This window comes from Phycodurus eques, chromosome 8 (assembly GCF_024500275.1).
Source record: "Phycodurus eques isolate BA_2022a chromosome 8, UOR_Pequ_1.1, whole genome shotgun sequence".
NCBI lineage: Eukaryota > Metazoa > Chordata > Actinopteri > Syngnathiformes > Syngnathidae > Phycodurus > Phycodurus eques.
Window position 1 is genome coordinate 19,912,297 of NC_084532.1, and position 6,380 is coordinate 19,918,676.

At 39.5% G+C, this 6,380-nt stretch overlaps 1 non-coding gene across 1 annotated transcript; it reads right to left on the minus strand.

Annotated features, from left to right (window-relative positions):
• Positions 1–6,048: 6,048 nt before the first annotated feature.
• trnaq-cug (transfer RNA glutamine (anticodon CUG)) lies at positions 6,049–6,120 on the minus strand. The gene has a single exon. It is a non-coding gene; the product is annotated as a tRNA-Gln (tRNA).
• Between the last annotated feature and the right edge of the window lie 260 nt (positions 6,121–6,380).

Below are 6,380 nucleotides of genomic sequence, written 5' to 3' on the forward strand. Positions count from 1 at the left end.
CAATTTGTCGAATTTTTGCCAATTTTCTGTGGTCCTCCACCTCTTAATAACTTTCCAAAACAGATCACAAAATAACATGTTGCATTGCTCTCCTCTCATAGGTCGCAAGAATGTAAACAAAAATGAGCAGTAAATAAATTGCAATTAGAACATTTTGAAAAAAAATAAAATTGCAATAAATGCTTTTCTTTAACATTTTTCCTTGGATATCCCTTTTTTCTGTTGTGCTAGATAGTGTTTGCATTAATCAACAAAAAAATATTTTTGGGGAAAAAAGTTACATTCAAAAATTCTTTTTCTGTAGTTGTTTTAGGATCATTGGCTGGCTGGAGGAAGCAGTTTTGTTAGTTTTGCATGGCTCTATCATTATCTGGATACTACGCTGATACGTAAACACAATAGTGAGTAGAACACTAACTCCAAATTATTACTTTAAAGTTTATTTGAGAAGTATCCAAAACCCTTTCCCTTTTCCTGTGGCGTTTGGATAGCATTGCTAAATTGACACGCAGGGTTCCAATTAAATTTGCTTGGAGCATATAAACACAAACATTTGTTCAAATCCTCCAAATTCCTACTGTGGAAAAGTCTTTTTTTTCTTTGCACCACAGGATGTTGAAGTGTGCCTTGGCTGTAGTAGCTGGTTCATTTTTTTATTTTCTTTTTTTAAGTGAAGGTTCCAGGCAAGAAAAATGCAGATCGACAAACTTGGTTTGATGAATTGTAATATCTCACTCAATTGCATTTACTTGTTGGTGGATCAAAAGCATATTTGTTGTTCTTTTTTGTTGTAAAATGTCTACAATTTCAATGCTAATTTTCATTACTCCGTTAGTAGGTATCTCAATTGCTTGTTAGCGTCAAGCTAATGTTCTAAATTGTTGATACTGTATGTTTCCTGGAGGTCTTTATACTATTATGGAAAATTTAAAGTTTTAATTGCTTCTATATAACTCTCTGGAATGCCTCTGGACTCCAAGCCCCACATACACACGGTGTAGTGTATAAATTAATTCCACAAGTTTAAAAAAATGCTTTTATTGACTTTTTGTGAACCATTTTTTCCTGCACACTTTCAGCTCTGCTCTAGTTACAACGCTCAAGCTCTGCTTGTGGTTGTCATGGTAATAAAAGTTGGTCTCGCCATTGGCCCGGCAACAAATGCTGCTGCTCTTCTCTTAACTGGAACATGTAAGAGGGAGCACATAAATCCTATTCCGGCCTCCTTCCTTGGCTACCGGTGAGTTCATTTTAGTAGTACTTTGACAAAAGCATGTCACAGTAATATTGTTAAAAAAATATCTGGCATCTGTTTTGAATCCACTATATGCGCAACTTCACGTGAACAAACGCGGAAAACAGATTAGCGGACTTCCTGTGCAGGATGCAACAACGAACTACAGGTTGATGACATAATTGTTTGAAGCCAAACTTGCTAAAATGTTGTTTTCTTTATGGCTGATGTCTTCTTACAAAGGTTAAATACATCTAAAGTGAACCCCCACTACTCGTGAGGGATAGGGACAGACAGCAAATAGCAAAGATCTGCGGGTAATTGACACCTATTATAATTGCGTTGAAAAAGAATAAAAACAATTTTCTAAACTCCAAAGATTCTTGAATAAGTAGTTCTAAAGCACTAATAAGCGTTTTTGTGGTTGGTCCCCCACACCCAAAAAATAAAAAATAAAAAATAAATGAAAAACGGAAAAAAAAATCACAAAAATGAAAAACAAATTGAATTAAAAAAAAAGCTAAGAAAAAAATGAGCCAAAGACGCGAATAGGTGAATCATCCATCCTTCCATTTTCTGAGCCGCTTCTCCTCACTAGGGTCGCGGGCGTGCTGGAGCCTATCCCAGCTGTCATCGGGCAGGAGGCGGGGTACACGCTGAACTGGTTGCCAGCCAATCGCAGATAGGTGAATCAGAGGGTGCCAAACTACGAGTATGCGGGGGTCCACGGTATAGCCTTTTTTAATACAAATATGACTATACAAATATGATGATATACAGTATGTAAACATGAACAAAGCCTAAACATTATATATATCATTTTTATTATATATAAATAATTTATATATATATATATATATATATATATATATATATATATATATATATATATATATATATATAATTTTATCTTTGTTGTGTACATAAATAATAACATTTTAGATTTTAAGTTCCTCCGGTTGCTTTGTTCCGTGCTCCTGCTATAGGGTTCTGCCATTTACCCGTTTTTCCAAATGCAGAAGTAGGCAGCACATATATCCTATTGTGAAATAAATGCACTATGTCTCCTTTTTATGATTTCAAAGTTGTTTGAATTTTGCATCTACCCAAAAACTTTTCCAGTTGCATAACTGCATCACAGTGTTGACCCCCTGAATCCTGTCTTGTGACTCTTTGGATGAAGCTGAGATTTTTGCTAGTCTGGTATAAATTAGATTAATTTAGACTTCCTGTATCAAAAATAGCATATTGTACAGTATGTCCCAGAAGTCACAACTTTGTAAAGATTGCTTGAGTGGCCCACTTTGTGCTGATTATCACATGACTCATGACACAAGGAAACACATTTATGAATACTGCACTTTGACATAGGTTGCAATTGCACAGAATGTGTGCGTGTGTGCGTGTCTGTGCTTTTGCATGCTCAAAGTAAAGCCATTTGTGTAACAGGGGCCAAGGAGGGGGATGAGAAACACAGTGTGGGTGGGAAACCTTTTGACAAAGTTCCCCATTTTCACAGAAAAAAAAAACATGTTCCCGTTATGAGTCGCGTGACACGACTTTACTCAACTTTACTCAGAAGAAGAGCGTGAGAGTTTGCATTTCTACCCCTGACTGCTAATGAGGGGGGCGTGGCTGCCACCGGAGGCATCTGGGCTCAATTACCATATTAATTAGCTCATCCTTTGACCAACAAACACAGCAGCCAAATGTCACCGCGCTCACATCGGCTATAGGAAACACAATTAGTGGAAATCGTTATTGTTTTAGCAATGCCGTGTTTGTCCAGCTCAATTTCCTCTGATCTTGGTGCCGCCCACTCCTAGGCTACTGCGCCCAACTGTGAGCCCTGTTACTATAAAAAGTGTACACACCCCTGTTCAAATGCCCAATACTTGTGGCACAAAAAAATGAGACCAAAGCGTATGTCATGTTATATATCATTTCAGAACGTCCCACCAATAATGGTACCTATAACCTCTACAATGTAGTTGTATTGTATTTCTGAGCCACTTATCCTCACAAGGGTCACAGGAGTGCCGGAGCCTATCCCAGCTATCGTCGGGCAGGAGGCGGGGTACATCCTGAATTTGTTGCCGGCCAATTGCAGGGCACACATAAACAAACAACCATTCACACACACATTCCCACCTTAGGGCAATTTAGAGTCTTCAATTAACCTACCATGCATGTTTTTGGGATGTGGGAGGAAACCAGAGTGCCTGGAGAAAACCCACGCAGGCACAGGGAGAACATGCAAACTCCACACAACTGGGGCCGGGGATTGAACCCCGATCCTCAGAACTGTGAGGCAGACACTCTAACCAGTCGACTCCGTTCCACTTGCACAAATTAGAATTATAAAATAAAAATGGGAAGAAACGCCTACTTGTTTTTTTGGGGGGGCCCTGCCTTGTCTAAGGCCCCAGTTCTAGCTGAAAAAAAAACTGCTCCAATGCACGATTCAGCCACCACCATGCCTCAAAATGTAGATATGGTGCGCAAAGCATGCCTTTTGCAATTATAGCCATTAAAATTAAAATTCCTCTTGTGGGAAATTGCATTATGGTGTAATGAAACCAGGATTGAACCCTCAAGTGCACTATATATCCACCATATATATAAAAAATAAATAAATAAATCCCTATATAGTGTAAGGGAGTAAGCATGAATGAATCATTCCGAAATCACTTGCTTCTCCATTTCTGGCCGACAACAGTGTAAGATCGCTTCCTTATTAGCAATCGTTCCATTTCACCTCACAATCATGTAGTCTGTAATATGCAGCTTTAACATTATGAAATTTTGGCCCATAATCGTAAAATCTGAAATTTGGGGCTTTGCACTGGATCCCTGTTCATCTTAAGATTCAATACAATTTTGAATGGTCACTTACAGAGCCCTCAATAGTTAGGCACCAACATACTTGCTCTCTTGGGTCAATGCAGTCTATTGAGACCCTTTAATTTTGTATTTTTTTCTTATTTTAACTGTAAAATGTGATTCTGTATTTTTGCTATGTAAAGCAATTTGTGAGTCCTATGTTGAAGTAATATGTACTGTTCATAAAATATACTTATTTGCCGACTTTAATCGGTAGGGGTGAAAAATGCCCAAAAACGTGGTCCTATTCTGTCTCTTATTTTCATCTTTGGACCATGTGTTTTCTACAAGCTATAGCGATTGTTATAATATGTTTTGAGCGATGATTCATTTTCCTGTAGACTGACTTGTGCCCGCTCAATGTCATGTGAGTTATGTTCCAGAGAGCTATGTGACTTTTTTATACGACCCAGTCTGTCTAGATTTGTGCCATTTATCACATTTCTACTTTTGTGTTTTATTTTTTAACTCAGCTTCCGCAATATAGTGGTAACATTGTTTTTGTACAAATAAAGGCCTACCGCCATTTGACGGCTCCTTCATTTGCAATTGAATAAATAAGCGCCCCTGGCCATTATTTGTGGGTTAAATACGGAGCATGGTTTTGTAAACATTGAAACCTTTTAGAGTTTTTGTTGTCTTTGTGAGTGTACCTTAAGCATGTGTGTGTGTGTGTGTGTGTGTAGGTGTGTGTATGTGTGTGTATTAAGTCGAGATGCGAACAGGAAATACTTGGCCTTGTATCTTTTCTTGCCACCTTTGTCTTATTACGCTAATGGGTGTGCGGGGTTACGCAAACGCACAACAGTTGGTCAAAATAGGGTGGAGACACAAGTGTGGTTACACTGTGTGCAATGAAGGCTTCTACACAATGGAGAACTTAGCGCAACAACTGTAGGTGCAATTTCCTGAGCTTGTTTAATTTTATCAAGACTTATCTTAACATGATGGAGTTGCTCACCAGACAGAATGTTTTCCTATCCTTTCCAGTTCTTTCCTGTGGTGTAACTATCTTGTCCTTCTATCTGCAACACCATCAAAGGGCTGGAGTGTCATGCACAGAACCAACCGTTCATGGTGCGACAGCTGATGAGGGAGGGGCATATGGTGTCACTGGGCTCCGCACAACTGCAAAAATCCAAAATCGGTTCTAAGTATGTGAAAACCTGTTCAGGGCCCACAAAAACCTGAACCTGGCTCAATAGATTCAGAGCGCAGAGTTACACCATGGAACACCTGCAGGTGATGGGGGAGGGGCATATATTGCCACTGGGCTCCGCACTACTGCAAAATATGTGTATCAAGTATGTGACAAAGCTATTCAGGGTCCCACCAAGACTTCAACTCAGGTCACTGGATTCATTGTCCAGAGAGCTAACAGTTACACCATTTAACATTGTTTCATAAATCTTCACACAAATTTCTGCAAACTAAATTTTTAAACCTCTAGAGTACTCACCATTACACCACAGCTGATGCACAGTACTGCAAAAGCAACCATGTTCATAATCTACAACAAAACCACCAGACTGATCACTGCATTCAGAGTCCTAACCATTACATCTCGGAGAGCAGCACATTGTTTCATAGCGCTTCATAAAAATTACATATTTCCAAACGTTCCAAGTACGTGAAAAAGTTCAAGTCCCACTGATCACTGGATTCAGAGTCTAGTGTGATAACCATTACACTATGGAACCCTCGAAGCATATGCGGGAGGCGCAAATGGTTTCATAGGGCTGCGTATGTACCATTTTCAAAGAGCACACGTCCCACCAAGACCTGAACATAAACTGCAGGATTCAGAGGCCCGAGTGCTAATCATTACGCCATGGCACCCGTGCTGTCACCATCGGAGGGGCATATGCCGGTGCTGGGCTCCGCACGGTACGGCAAAATAGCCCTATTCTAAGTCTGTGACAAAACCATACAGGTCCCACTGAGACTTGAACTCAGATAACTGGATTCAGAGTCCAGAGTGCTAACCTTTACACCATGGAACCCCCACATCCAGGTTTGGAGGGGGATATTGTTTCATAGATCACACAAATTCTTCCAAATGACTGACATAATTAACAAAAAAGGTTTAGGTCCCACTGACATTTGAATTCATATCACTAGATTCAGAGTGCTTACCATTATACCATTATGAATAAAAATGATAACGGGGGAAAGGAATGTGGTGTTGCTGCAGTTGATGCACAGTACTGCAAAAGCAACCATCTACAAAATCTACAACAAATCCATCCACCTCACCAAGACT